The sequence below is a fragment of the Macrobrachium nipponense genome, chromosome 28 (genome assembly GCF_015104395.2).
Source record: "Macrobrachium nipponense isolate FS-2020 chromosome 28, ASM1510439v2, whole genome shotgun sequence".
NCBI lineage: Eukaryota > Metazoa > Arthropoda > Malacostraca > Decapoda > Palaemonidae > Macrobrachium > Macrobrachium nipponense.
Genome location: NC_087217.1, coordinates 56041709 through 56057052, shown reverse-complemented (window position 1 = coordinate 56057052; position 15344 = coordinate 56041709). Strand labels below are relative to the sequence as shown.

At 53.0% G+C, this 15344-nt stretch overlaps 1 protein-coding gene across 1 annotated transcript in view; it reads left to right on the top strand.

Annotated features, from left to right (window-relative positions):
- The window catches only part of LOC135201199 (uncharacterized), a 74350-nt gene that overhangs the window by 5780 nt on the left and 53226 nt on the right, over positions 1 to 15344 (top strand). The gene's annotated exons all lie outside the window — the stretch shown is intronic.

Sequence of the window (15344 nt, the reverse complement as noted above, 5' to 3'; positions counted from 1 at the left end):
ATATATAAAACCCAAAAGCAAACATCTGTTACACATAATAAGAGAATTACCATACGTAACTTGGGGAGCTGACAGATCAAGCTGGATGATAATATACAAAGAAACTTTTCTCTGTTTTAGGCTATGGAGGCCTCGTTAATGAAAGATTTGGAACCTGTTACAGGTTATTCAGATCTTCCCCAAATAAATTATACTATACCTATACCGAAAATGGCAAAACCTTACTCACTCTCCATATTGACTTAGTGCTAGCCATGTGTGTGCATTAAAAATTCAAGCAGTGACTTGAACTAAAGATATTTCCAGTCATAGAAATATTTTGTTAAACAGTTATTCCCCACCATTTGCAATTTTTGAGCCAATAGCACTGTCTCTTGCACTAGTACGTTTAGTACATATTTCCTCATTTTGGATAGTATGTGAAATACCTGTGTATGCTATACAATAATTTTAATTACTATGCTTATTCCCCTAAACATCATAAGCAAAATTATTTTTCCAAAGATCCCTTTGCCAAACTAAATCTTGATTTCATAAATTATGTGAAACCGGAATAAATGTTGAAGTATTTGGGGTCTTATCACATATAAGCATTACAGTAAGTGGAGCTGCAGATAAAGCAGCCAAACTGCAGTCATTATGACTAGATCAAATAGACTTGAACATGTCAATGATTTGTTACAGCACCATCTCTAAACCATCCTAACTGAAGATAAATGGCAAACATTTTTAGATAATAAATCTGACAGATGTAAATTACAGTAATCGGAAATTTGTAACGAAGCTTTTCAATATATCAAGTTATTTCTAATCTAGTAATTAAGAAGACACTCATGGAACCAACCTTTATGATAGTTGAGAATTTTAACTGAAGTGGTCTGGTTAAACTAATGATGATAATAATAATTAGTTTTAATATGATAAATAAATTCTAAAATAGCCATTAAGAATAATCCTTTTGCTCAACCTTGTGAGAAAGTAAGAAAAAAAAATTCATGGTCAGATGTTTAATATTTGTTAACCCTTACAGGATTGGCTAAAATATATTTATATTAAGCACACCCCTAGACCGGGCTGAATTTGAGGTTGGCTAATTAGAAAAAAATTATTGGAAGAGGAAGATATGCATATGCTCATGGTATAAAAAAAATTACGTATAGAATATTTATGAGACGTCCTTGGATGGGAATGGTGGACAAAATTCCATTTTGACTTCATTAGGCAAACTGATCTCTCTCTCCTGTACGTACAAGTTATTAGCTATGAGTCATGGTATTGATCTGAATACTTTTCCCACAAAATTAGTTCAAACTGTATGGCCCGAAATGTTGACCGTTAGGGGACAATACACCTGGCCATAACTCTAAAGCTATTAATAGCTATCAGTTGACGACACCCACTCACAAAGAGTTAATTTAGTGGATTTATGACCTGTGAGAGGGTAGATCTAGCTAAATGTATCAGCATTCTCCTTTTTTGCACACATCTGCATCACTTATTGTTTAGTAAGGAGCAATTCAGTCCGTTGTTGACAGAACTGCTTGTCCATACAAGTAATACTGATTCATAATTTCACATTATGTTGCACGTATTAACTGTAGTCTTTCAAACACTTGAAGATTGCTAGGGTGTGGTCAGATAGAAAAAGCAGTGCCAAATGTAATTAGTCATTCAAGTGTTTCCTTTAACGCAATCACTACTTATTTTCTACAGAACGGCATTAAGGATATTTAGGTTTCTTTTATTTTTTTCTCTGCAGTGCTTTTTTTAAAAATTAGTAATGGCAACAACAGTAACAATAATAATATGTAATAATAGTATACATAACAACAACAACAATAATAAAATACAGTTGACCCCTGTTATTCATGGATTTCTCTATGGACCTTATATGCCCATCATTCACATATTCGAAATATTTTCCGATTGGAAATATCCACAAATTACTGAATTTTCATATCATTTTCATGATTAAATGCACCCTTTGTGTTAAAAATTAAAAAAACAGATTTTTATAAGCATTCGCTCCGACAAGTAATACAAACCCTCGGTCCTTTACATATGGAATAATACTTGCAGCGCAGCTGGACCGGTCGTAAGCTTTCAAACAAGGTGGTTCAGTAGTTAACTGCTTGTCCGATGGTCAGGAGTCGTCGTTGCCCCCCGTCATCGTCTGCAGCCGCCTCTTCCCCTTCGATTTACAAGGCCCCACAGCCAAGGAAGAAGAAGGGCCCCCCCCCCCCAAAAAAAAATCTCACTCAGAGACTTCTAAGGGTCTGCCCTGCTCCGGTGGGGCAGTTGGGGCTTCCGCTGGTCCTCCTGTTCCCTCGGGAACGGGACCCGTCTCTTCTCCAGCAAGGAAGAAGAAGACGGGGACTGGAGGCTTCTGCCTCCTTACACCGGGAAACCAGTCTCGGGCCGCTCGCTCGCGGAGAGGTACTGGACTGTACGATCACCCACGGGTGACCGTGCAGCCAGGTTCAGACTGCTGAGCCTGCTCCACCGGCAGAACCCAGGCACGGAGCGGAAGGCTGGTGGCAGTCGCCCAGGTGACTCCCGCCAGATCGGCGATCGCTCTGTTGCAAGCGACCCGCCTGGTAGCCAGGGTTGACACGACTGTCCCACCGGACTGTCCTCGGGCTGAAGGCTATGGAAGAGGTCCCCCCGGTCACCAGCCCCAGTCTCGGCTGGGCCAGGTACCGTGACGTGCTGCGAGGACGGTGCACACTCCCACCGCGCCAGTGGACTCTGCCGGTCTCCTGACCATCGCTCCCACCAGGACCGTACGGATTGTGTGACAGGTAGCAGCTCTCCTGATGCTTTGGACCGTCGCTACCGTCCTCGTTCCGGTGGCTCTCCCCAGGGAGACCGCGGGACTAGGCCTGCAGCTTGATCGTCACCTCGGGTTGGTGATGACCTGCAGCCCTCCCAGCCCACCGACTCAGCTGGTAGGCAGGGAGGAGCGAGGCGATTAGGAGCAACCGTGAGGAGTGTGCTTCACACGGTCCCGCCACGAGGGCCTACAAGCCTGGCATGGTCTTGGGACCGAGCAGATTGTACGCCCAAGTGGTTGGAGGAGACCACGAGGGGTCTGTCGTGGTTCCTCCTGTGAAGGAGGAGAATCTTGAGAGGTGTTCTCCTTAGATGGACTTGAAGGTCCATCCCCTCAGGATGCGATCACCCCGAGATCCAGAGGTCATTTGCGGAGGTCATTGCACTGATTTGTCAGCACGACGACCTCAGGGAAGGATCAGTGCTCCCTCCCTCTGAGCCTCCATCGAGGCTGGAGTCGTTCTGGGGGCCTAAGAAGGAACACAGGACGGCGGTGGTTCTGCTCCGGTCCTCCTTGGCTGATGGTGTGCTGGGCCAGGTGAACTCTCGTCTCTGGATAGGAGGGATCACTTAGGTCCGGCAGGTCGACCAAGCCGCTCCCCCCTCCTCTACCACGACAGCAGCGCTTCTACGTGCCATCAGAGGACCCGGTGCCACCCAAGCAGGTTAACCCGTAGATAGCCAGACTAACTCTGGGTGTGCCTCTTAACCACCTGCTGGCCGAGAATCTCTGGTTCTCACAGCAGGAGGCACAGGCCTTGGAAGCGACTGCCTTGGCAGCATTCCAGGCAGTCTCCTGGCTGGGCCTGTGGTCCCTCACAGTGTCCAAAGTCGCTGCTTCCTCGGGACACATCACTGCCGAAGGGGACCCGGCTTTCACAGTCCACTCCCGAAGGGGACCCGGCTTTCAAAGACTGTGTCAGTCTGAAGGTAGGGCTATTTCCTACCTTGCCCACCAGACGGCCAACCTGTGGGCCAACCTGGTCCTGAGACGTCGGGACGCAGTCCTCAATCGAGTGACCAGGACGGCAGGGCGTGAGGCAGCGCTGGGTCTTAGGAACGGACTGTTGTTGGGTTCCTCCTCTCTCTTCCCTAGAGAGATGGTGGACGTTGCGGTGGAACAGCGGCGCAGAGGACAGTGACCGCCTAGTACACCAGGCAGTCTCGAAGGTGTCTGGACAACTTTGAGCCACTGCGGCCAAGCCTCGGAGCTCGGCTTGCTCTTCCTCTGCGGCCAAGGCGACTTCCACATTGGGGCTGAGAGGAAAGACCCAGCCTTTGACTTCTTCAGTAAGGAACGACCGTCAGCCCTCCTCCCAGTCCTTTTCCCGAGGAAGATCCGGGATGAAAAAGTCGAAGAAGGGGCGGCGTTCCCCCTCACCTGCTGCCAGGTGGGGCGGTTGCCTGGTGAGCCATTGGGCAACTTGGCAGCGCTACGGAGCCGAGACCTGGATAGTGGATGTCATTATGGAGGGATATCTACTATCTACTACCCTTCGAGTCGCAGCCACCCCTCGCTTTGCACCCAGTCCATCATCAGACGTACGTTCCCGGTTCTGCCAGGGACGTAGCGCTTTGGCAAGAAGTGGAAGCCATGCTGAGCAAGCAAGCTGTAGAGGTCGTATGAGATCAGTTGCTGGGCTTCTACAGTAGACTTTTCCTGGTGGAGAAGTCATTGGGGGGCTGGCGCCCGGTGATAGATCTCTCTCCCTTGAACCGATTCGTTCGCCAGACTTAAATCACGATGGAAACGGCATGATCCGTGCTGAATTCCATCAGGGAGAACGACTTCATGCTTACGGGGGACCTGAAGGATGCGTATTTCCAAATACCTATCCACCAGTCCTCCAGGAAGTACCTCCGCTTCATCCTCGACGGGACAGTGTACCAATTCAGGGCACTTTGCTTCGGTCTCTCAACCGCCCCACAGGTGTTCATGCGAGTGTTCTCGCTGGTGTTCGCTTGGGCCCACTCGGTCGGGATACGTCTACTGAGGTATCTTGACGATTGGCTGGTCCTGGCGAGCCCCCGCTCGCAGTTGCTACAGGACAGGGATCGACTCCTCGAATTCTGCCGCGATCTGGGGATCGTGGTGAACTTCGAGAAGTCAGATCTCGAGCCCAAGCAGAGGATGAAGTACCTGGGCATGCTGATCGACTCGGTAGTAGGGCAAGTCTTCCCCGCAGACTCGCGGATCAGCAGGTTCAGGGAGGCAGCCGGACGGTTCCTGTCTCGACAGGAGCAGTCAGCTCAGCAGTGGCAGGTCGTGATCGGTCACCTGTTGCCGCTGGACAAGTTAGTCCCTCACGGGCATCTTCACCTGCGTCTCTTCAGTGGAGGCTAAAGGAGTGTTGGTCACAGGCAAGAGACCCGCCATACCTCCCCGGCCCTCTCACGGAGGAGGTGAGGCAGGACCTAGCCTGGTGGCTGGACGATGGGAACCTCGTAAGAGGAGTACCTCTCCGCACTCCCCCTCCGTAGATGTTGCTGTTCTCAGAAACATCGACCGAGGGCTAGGGTGCACACCTGGAGGAGTTGCTGGCTGCAGGGGTGTGGGACCATTGCGACAAGCACCTTCACATCAACATCCTGGAGCTCAAGGCAGCGTTCCTCGCACTTTAAGAGTTTCGGGAACGTGTGATGGGACACTCAGTGGTGTTGATGAGCGACAATACCTTGGTAGTGGCATATGTCAACAAACAGGGGGCCTAGTGTCTCTCCCATTGCACCAGTTGATGATGCAGGTGTACGAGTGGGCCGTAGCCCACTCAGTAGAGCTGTCAGCCAGATACATTCCAGGGAAGAGGAACGTAGTGGCAGGCAAGCTCAGCCGCCGGAATCAGGTGATCGGGACCGAATGGTCTCTTCACCCAGACGTGGCAGAAAGGCTCTTTGACCTTTGGGGGTATCCAGTTGTGGATCTGTTCGCCACCCAGCACAACAGAAAACTCCAGGTTTTCTTTTCAGTTGTGCCGGACCCATGGGCAGCTGCAGAGGATGCATTTCAACACCCGTGGGACAACCTCCTCGTCTACGCCTTTCCCCTGTTCTGTCTGATTCACAAGGTGATCAGCAGGGTGCTAGTCACCAGCAATCTTCGGATGATTCTGGTGGCACCCAAATGGCCTCAGGCTGTTTGGTATCCGGACCTGCTGGCTCTTCTCGCCGAGGCACTGCGAGAGATTCCCTCATGGCACAACCTCCTGTGCCAACCACACGTGGAACGGTACCACCAAGCGGTTCGGTCCCTGTGTCTTCACAGCTGGCTGTTATCCACGATCTCTTCCAAACGAGAGGCTTTTCTTGCCGAGCAGCAACAGAGAGGCAGGGTACCTCAGACAGTCCTCTGCAGCAGTGTACCAGGGGAAGTGGTCTGTCTTCTGTGGTTGGTGTCATGGATGGGACTCCTCGTTCACTCCAGAGCCACCCCTCTTCAGCAGGCAGCGGATTTCCTCGTCTTCCTTTGCCGAGAGAATCTCCTCTCCATCTCCGCAATTAAAGGCTAACAGAGCCGCTCTGGCCCTAGTCCTAAAACTGTGAGGAGTAGACATTTCCACCTCCGTGGAAATCTCACTCCTGATGAAGAGCTTCGAGAGGTCTTGCCCACCCAGGGAACTCAAGGCCCCCAGGGTGGGATGTGACTCTCGTTACTTAGGAGTGAATCGCAAACCCTTCGAGCCACTCCGGGAGTCGTCAGACAGGGATCTGACCCTCAAGACCATCTTTCTGATGGCCCTGGCATCGGCGAAGAGAGTAGGGGAACTTCACGGTCTTTCCTTCGATGTCAAGCAATCGAGGGGATAGGGATCAGTGACACTCGATTTCGTCCCGGATTTCGTAGCGAAGACTCAGAACCCTTCGGTCCCTGATGACCGGTTCGAATCCTTCAAGATCCCTTCCCTGAAGGACTTCACTGACAACGATGCGGATGAGGTGCTGCTTTGTCCTGTGAGGGCGCTACGGCGCTATCTGAAGAGAACTCGTCACCTCAGGCCTGAGTCTCGACTCCTCTTCGTTAGCACCGGGGTTACCAAGAAAGAAGTGTCCAAGAACAATATTTCTTTTTGGCTTCATGAGGTGATCAGGAAGGCGTACGCTTTAGACAGGAGTGACTACACCAGTACCCTTCGTCCGAGAGCCCACGAAGTCAGAGGTATTGGTCCAATCCTCGCATTCCGCAAGAACTGGTCCATGGCACAGGTGCTGAAGGCAGGGGTTTGGACCAACCAGACCACCTTTACATCCTTCTACCTTCGGGATATCACCCACAGGTCCTTGGACACCTTTTCCTTGGGACCCGTGGTGGCTGCTAAACCAGTTGTGTAGCTAACCCAGCTTCCTCGCCAGACAAGATGGCATCTCATCCTTGTGAGACTGCATGAATGGAAGAGTGAATGAGAGTGTGACTGGCTTCTCTTTCTTCTCTTTTCTTCCCTCTCCCTGCAGGCAGAGGGTGGTGATCATCACTACGCTGGACAGGATGCTGATGCAGGTAAGCCATGCGACTGAGCTCCATTCTTCCCTTTTATTAGGGATAGAAGCGTTTATCCGCCACTCCCCTAACAAGGTGGGGGAGTGGACGCCAACAAGAGACAAACTCAAGACCTTATATTTGGCCCTTGCGTAGGAACTGGTCCTTGCTTACTATTCATAAGAGGCACGCTTCTGACCACTGATCCCACAGTGCACACCCCGATCAGATGGACAGAGGCTAAGGATCCCCTCCCCTCTACCTGCTAACGACCAGGGAGGGAACCAAGGTAGGATGAACACCAGTCTGTTCATAAGAATCAGATTCCACCCACCAATAAGTGAGTCTTCCATGTATAAAGGACCAAGGGTTTGTATTACGTGTCGGAAGAAATTACAGTTTGTCGTAAATTGTATTTTTCCTAACTATACAAACCTGAGGTCCTTTACACATAGTCCCACCTCATGCCACCCCTCACTCTGTTCCTGGGCCTAAAGCAAAGTGAAGCTTCACCTCCCAGTCGGGCGGGACTCCCGACCATGGGACAAGCAGTTAACTACCGAACCCCCTTATTCGAAAGCTTATGACCGGTCCATCTGAGCTGTAAGTATTATTCCATATGTAAAAGACCTCGGGTTTGTATAGTTAGGAAAAATATAATTTACGACAAATTGTAATTTTTAGTGGGTTTTTCTTGAGTTTGAAAGAACAAAATAGGCAGTTTGAAGCCTTTTTATTGGGATCTAAGTACTCCCGGATTCTAGCTATTTGCGAGGGGTGGGGGAGGGGGTCTGGTACGCATCCCTGCAAATACAGGGTTCCACTGTAATAATGTTTGAATGCTCACACTTGTATAGAGCTGTGAAGTTTTATGTGGTTCTGACTTCAGGAATATTTTTTCAAGTAATCTGAACATTTTCCTGTTATCTGTTCTTTATTGTTTACAGGGGTTGTATTTTCTCAAATCCTCTATACAAGACATATCATTTTGTTCATGACACTTACCTGTCAGATATATATATATAGCTGTATTCTCTGAAGTCCGACAGAATTTCAAAACTCCCGGCACACGCAGTGATCGGCCAGGTGGTTAGTACCCATTCCCGCCGCTGGGAGGCGGGTATCAGGAACCATTCCCATTTTCTATTCAGATTTTCTCTGTCGCCAGTGCTGTAAACAACTGTTTCCAGTACCTCCGCCTAGGATTTTGAAAACTTCTTTTGGATAGATGTGAAGAGTGCGAGAGTTGAACTGATAACTAATGGAAGATTTATGATTCGTACGTGCGAAAGCTTGAACGTGATAGAATCAGGAGGTCTTCCTCCAGGAGTGCTTCTGTTAAAAGTCAGGGTAGTAATTTACCTCAGTCTAACCCAACTGTAGATGTTGTTGATCCTAACCCTGTAATATTGCCTCCGGGCAAGGAAGTGGTATCTACAGATGGGAATGCACTTGTTATGATTATGGAATCGATTCGTAACTTAGAATCGAAAGTGCTCGCGCTCCAAACAAATGTGAAGTGTAGTGAGAGTGTTCGTGCCCCTAGTGTTGTGGAGGGGGCGTCAGATCGATCCCATAATGCCTCTAGGCCTAGACCTCTGTCTGACTCCCAGGACTTAGGGAATGGGCAAGTCAAAAGCCGAAGGAGGGTTACGGGAACTAACCAGTCTGACGTCCCTTCGGCAGGTCCTGTAGACACATCCAAGGCTGCCAAGGATCGTGCACGAGCACAAATTCTGAGAGAGTGCTTCGTTCCGATACGTAATACAAACCCTCGGTCCTTTAACAATAGGAAGTAGCTAGCGGCAGCTGGACGGTCGTAAGCTTCGAACAAGGGGAGAACGGTAGTTAACTGCTTGTCCGATCGTCGCGCGCCGCGCGACTGGGAGGTAAACAAATCACTTTTGCTTTCGGCCGTATGTGGGAAGGACGTGTTCGCCATCGCTCTGCCCGCTTTGTCGTTTGCTTTGACTTTGAGTATTTGCCTCTCTTTCTGTATAAATCAGGAGTGACTGTAAGTACTTTTACAATTCTATTGATCTTGCAATGAGTGAATTGGAAGAAATGGAGATTTCACCGCGCCCTCCAGTCGCCCGTAGAGTGTGTCCCGGGCTGGAGGGGCGTAGATGTGGAGGGTTCAGGTCATTCGTTGACGTGGACCCCCATGAGGTTTGTACTCGTTGCCGGGGGCGAGAGTGCTCCCGCAACGAACCTTGTGTCATATGTGTTAATTGGTCCGAGGCGCAGTGGGTGCTGTACGAGGGCAGGAAGAGACTTAGGCCGGCCAAGAAGTCATCGGAAAGTCCAGTGACTCCTTTGGTGACGGACACTTCGTCCTCTTTCCTGCCCCCCGGCCAGCCCCCACGTTTCGCGCCTTCCCCTGCGGGGGGGGGTAGCGGAGTCCTTTTCCTCTCTCGATCCGTCGAGTGTGGAGGAGGGCGCCCGCTACCCGGACGTACAGCTGTACTCGGGGTCTTCCGTTCCGATCTGGGGGGGGTGTTTCTTCATCCCCATGGGTCGTGAGGGAAGGGAAGCCCCTCCAAACTAAACCCGACTATTGTCTCCGCTAGGTGTGGCCATCAGTGAAAGGACGACTTGGGACAGGTGGTGGGAGTCGCTGGGACTGCAGTGATGCCCAAGCTCCAGGGGTTGCTCACAGGTTGGCGGGGTCGGCGGTGGTCGCACTCATGGTGCTGGTGACACCACAACTACCACCGACAATAACGACACCAGCGTATGAGATGCCACCACATCTGGTATACGCCCATATAATGTCGGTGACACCCACGGTGGGCTATACAAAAACCAATTGCTGCCCGTGCCAAGGAGACGGTGCCCACCACCACCTGGATTTTTTCCTTTGCCGACCCGGACTTCCGCTGCCCGAAGAGTACCCCCCTGGACCTGCCGCCAGTGCCACGGATGACGGAACTGCCGACAGGACGCCTGGCTCTCCCGTGGTACCTGCCGTGCCTGCCGTACCTGTTGCCGTTCCAGCTACTCTTTCCATTTCAGAATCGGCCTGCACATTCCTTTCAGATGTTTCCATGCCGTTCCTGCTGTTCCCGGACCTGTTCCTGTTGTTCCTGCTGCTGGTGTTGCTGTCACAGTCTCAGGTCTTTCCGGACAGGTTGCAGTCGGGCCCTGTTGCTTCGGCAACTGCCCCGGCTCCCTCCTGGATGGAAGACCTGACGTCTGTTCTGCGGAGCCTGGCGAAGAAGAAGAGGAAGAGGAAGAAGGTGTCGTCGTCGTCTTCATCGTCTTCTTCGTCGTCTGCTGCCTCTCCTTCCCCTTCGACTTCTAAGGCCAAACAGCCGAAGAAGAAGAAGGCTGCCTCCTCCCCCCCTAAGAAGACTCCTTCGGGATCTTCTAAGGGCCCGGCTCGCTCAGGCGAGCTGGGGAGCTCTTCTGCTGGTCCTCCTGTTCCTTCGGGAACGGGGCCCGTCGCTTCTTCTGCAAAGAAGAAGTCGACGGGGGACCAGAGGTGCACCAGCCGGCGGTCGGTGCGTCCTCACCTGGTGCTAGCGGTTCTGCCGCTAAACCAGGTTCCGTCTCGGCCGCTTCTCGTTCGCGAGAAGCACCGAGTGGACGCTCTTCCAAAGAGGACCGTCCAGCCAAAGTTTTGACGCCCGAGCTCGCTCGCCGTCAAGACAGCGGCGCGGAGCAGAAGACTGGCGAGAGTCGTGCACACGACTCTCGCCAGGCCAGTGGACGCTCTCGCAGCGATCAACTGGCTGCTCGGGCTGACGTGACGGTCGCTGACCGGCCACGGGTTGAGGCGAGGAAGGAGTCCCACGGCCGCCGGTACCAGCCACGGCTGGTACGCCGAGAGCGGTTTGGACGCGCCGAGACGGACGCTGGCCGGTCTCGACGCGAAAGGGAGCCTAGCAGGTCACCCGTCCGCCGCTCCACCCGATGGGAGACCAAGGGCGGAGACGGTGACCAGCGGCAGCTCGCTGACGATAGAGACTCTCGACGTTCTCAGCCGAGGCCAATCGCCTCAGGCGAGCGGCAAGGCTAGGCCTGCTGCTCGACCGTCACCGCGGGTTGACGATCAACAGCAGCCCACCTACACGCACGCTGGTCCTGCCAGCGAGCGAGGGGGGAGCGTCAGTCTGCCTCTCCTGTACCTTCAACCTCCTCGGGCTATACCGGAGGGAGGGCGATTGGTACCAAGGAGCGATCACGAGAGGTGCGCCGCTCGTGACCCAGCTATGACGCCGTGCGGCTCAGGCACGGTCTTAGGACCGACCAGAACGTACGCGCAAGTAGTTGGAGGCGACCGTCAGGGGTCTGTCGCTGTTCCTCCTTCTGAAGGAGGAGTATCGAGGGATATGCTCTTGCTGGAGGGACTGGACGGTCCTACTCCACAAGACGCGGTAACGCCTGAGATACAGAGGAACTTCGCAGAGGTCATTAAGCTGATGCGTTTGCATAATGACCTTGCGGAAGGATCGCCGCTACCACCAGCAGAGCCCACGTCCCGGCTCGAATCATTTTGGGGTCCCAAGAGGGAGCCCAAAATGATGATGGGGTTGCCACGATCGGAGCTTGCGGACTCGGTCCTGGATCAGGTGGAGAATCTCGTCTCCGGACGGGAGGACTCGCTAAAATCCGGACGGTCCTCTAAGCTGCTTCCTCCTCCTCTACAGCGGCAGAGGCGATTTTACGTGCCACGGAAGACCCGATACTGCCGAAACAGGTTAACCCGGAGTTAGCGAGGCTGACTCCAGGTGTTGTCCCTGCAGCAGCTTCCTGTCGGAGAACTTATGGTTCTCGCAGCAGGAGGCACTTGCCCTGGAATCTACCGCTATGGCAGCATTCCAGGCAGTTTCCTGGTTGGATTTGTGGTCCCTCACAATATCCAAAGTAGCGGCCGGCTCTGGGAGTTCTGCTCTCGAAGACGACGCTTCTTTCAGGAGACTGTGCCAGTCTGGAGGAAGAGCAATCTCTTACCTCGCCCATCAGACTGCTAACCTGTGGGCCAACTTGGTTCTTCGACGTAGGGACGCAGTCCTTACCCGAGTGACCAAGGGGGCCGCCGGGCGTGAAGCGGCACTCGGGCTACGAAATGGACCTCTTATTGGAGTTCCCAGCTCTCTTTCCTGGAGAGATGGTGGACGCTGCGGTGGAACGGCGGCGCACTGACGAGAGTGACCGCTTAGTCCACCAGGCAGTCTCGAAGGTTTCTGGGCAACCTCGAGTAACTGCGGCCAAACCAAAACCAAAGAGCTTGGCTAGCGCTTCCACGGCGGCGAAGACGGTTGCACCGTCCAAACCCCGTGTGAAGACTCCAGCTGTTTCAACTTCTGCTAGAGGAGGCCGCAACCAGCCCTCCTCCCAGCCCTCCTTTCCCCGAGGAGGTGCTGGAAAGAAGTCGAAACGAGGAGGAGGGAAACGCTAGGGACGGCGTTCCCCTCACCTGCTGCCGGAAGTGGGGGGGTGCCTGGCTGAGCCATTGGGCGAACTTGGCAGCGCTACGGCGCCGAGAACTGGATAGTAGACGTCCTTCGGGAGGGATATCTAAGCTACCCTTCGAGTCTCGGGCCCCCCCGCATCTCCAAACCGGTCCATCTACAGACCTATGTCCGGGGATCAAACAAAGGACAAACGCTCTTCGACAGGAGATCAACCATGCTGGCGAAACGAGCTGTAGAAATCGTGGAGGACCAGTCACCGGGCTTTTACAGCCGCCTCTTCCTAGTGGAGAAGGCATCGGGGGCTGGCGTCCGGTGATAGACCTCTCTCCCCTGAACCGCTTCGTTCGCACGACGCGGTTCACGATGGAGTCGGCACGCTCAGTGCTCGACTCGATCAGGGGGAACGATTTCATGCTTTCAGTGGATCTGAAGGACGCGTATTTTCAAATACCCATCCATCAGTCCTCCAGAAAGTACCTCCGCTTCATCTTTCGGACTGGGACGGTGTACCAATTTCAGGGCACTTTGTTTCGGTCTCTCAACCGCCCCACAGGTGTTCACGCGAGTGTTCACTCTGGTGTCGGCTTGGGCCCATTCGAACGGGTACGTCTTCTGAGGTATCTCGACGATTGGCTAGTCCTGGCGAGCTCCCGCTCGCAGTTGCTACAGGACAGAGATCGGCTCCTCAAGTTTTTGTCGCGATCTGGGGATCGTGATAAACTACGAGAAGTCCGACCTCGAACCCAAGCAGAAGATGAAGTACCTGGGTATGCTGATAGACACGGTAGCAGGGCAAGTCTTTCCCACAGACTTGCGTATCAGCAAATTCAGGGAGGCAGCCGGCCGGTTCCTGTCTCGGCAGGAACAGGCAGCACAGCAATGGCAAGTCGTGATCGGCCATCTGTCGTCACTCGAGAAGTTAGTCCCTCACGGGCGTCTTCACCTGCGGTCTCTCCAGTGGAGACTAAGGGAGAGTTGGTCTCAGGCCAAGGATCCTCCTTACTTTCCCGTGGCTATCACGGACAAGGTGAGGCAGGACCTAGCCTGGTGGTCTCGACGACACAAGAACCCTTAAGAGGAGTGCCCATACGCACTCCCCCCCCGGAGATGGCTTCTGTTCTCAGACGCATCCGACTCCGAGGGATTGGGGCGTCACACCTGGAGGAGTTGCTGGCTGCAGGTGTGTGGGACCATCACGAGAAGCACCTTCACATCAATGTCCTGGAACTCAAGGCGGCGTTCAACGCTCTCCAAGAGTTTCAGGACCGCTTGGTGGGACACTCAGTGGTGTTGATGTGCGACAACACACAGTAGTGGGCATATGTCAACAAGCAGGGGGGCTAGTGTCTCTTCCGCTCCATCAGTTGACGGTGCAGGTGCACGAGTGGGCCACGGCTCACTCGATAGAGCTGTCAGCACGCTACATTCCAGGCAAGAGGAATGTAGTAGCAGACAAGCTCAGCCGTCGGGATCAGGTGATAGGGACCGAATGGTCTCTACACCAAGACGTGGCGGAAAAGGCTCTTCAACCTGTGGGGACGACCGGTCGTAGACCTAGTTTTTTGCGCCACCCGGCACAACAGAAAACTTCAGGTTTTCTTTTCAGCTGTGCCGGACCCATGGGCAGCTGCAGAGGACGCTCTCCAACACCCCTGGGACAACCTCTTCGCGTACGCCTTTCCTCCCTTCTGTCTGATTCGGAAAGTGATCAGTCGAGCGCTGGTCACTCCCAATCTCAGAATGATCCTGGTGGCTCCCAAACGGTCACAAGCCGTTTGGTATCCGGACCTGCTGGCTCTTCTTGCGGATGCACCGAGAGAGCTACCCACTTGGCACAACCTTCTAGCCCAGCCACACGTAGAACGGTACCACCAAGCAGTCCAGTCCCTTCAACTTCACGGCTGGCTGTTATCCACATCTCTTGCGAACGAGAGGCTTTTCTCGTAGCGCAGCAACAGAGATGGCTGGACACGTCAGACAGTCCTCTGCAGCTGTGTACCAGGGGAAGTGGGCCGTCTTCTGTGGTTGGTGTCGTAGACAGGGTCTGTCTCCTCTCAGAGCCACTCTTCAGCAGGTAGCGGATTTCCTCGTGTTTCTTCGCCGAGGAGAAGCTCCTCTCCAGTACCCACAGTTAAGGGATATAGAGCCGCCCTGGCTCTCGTCCTAAAACTGAGGGGACTGGACATCTCGAATTCGTTCGAGATATCCTTGCTAATGAGGAGCTTCGAAAGGTCTTGCCCACCCAGGGAACTCAGGCCCCCTGCGTGGGATGTGACTCTCGTACTTAGGAGTTTGACTCGAAGACCCTTCGAGCCACTCCGAGAGTCGTCAGACAGGGATCTGACCCTCAAGACCCTCTTCTTGCTGGCCCTGGCATCGGCGAAGAGAGTAGGGGAACTACATGGCCTTTCTTATGATGTTAAACATACCAGAGGCTGGGGATCTGTGACGCTCGATTTCGTCCCGAACTTCGTAGCTAAGACTCAGAATCCGTCGATCCCTGACGACAGGTTCGAGTCTTTCACGATCCCCTCCCTCCTGGACTTCACCGATAACGATGCGGATGAGATGCTGCTTTGTCCTGTGAGGGCGCTACGGCGCTATCTGAAGAGAACTCGACA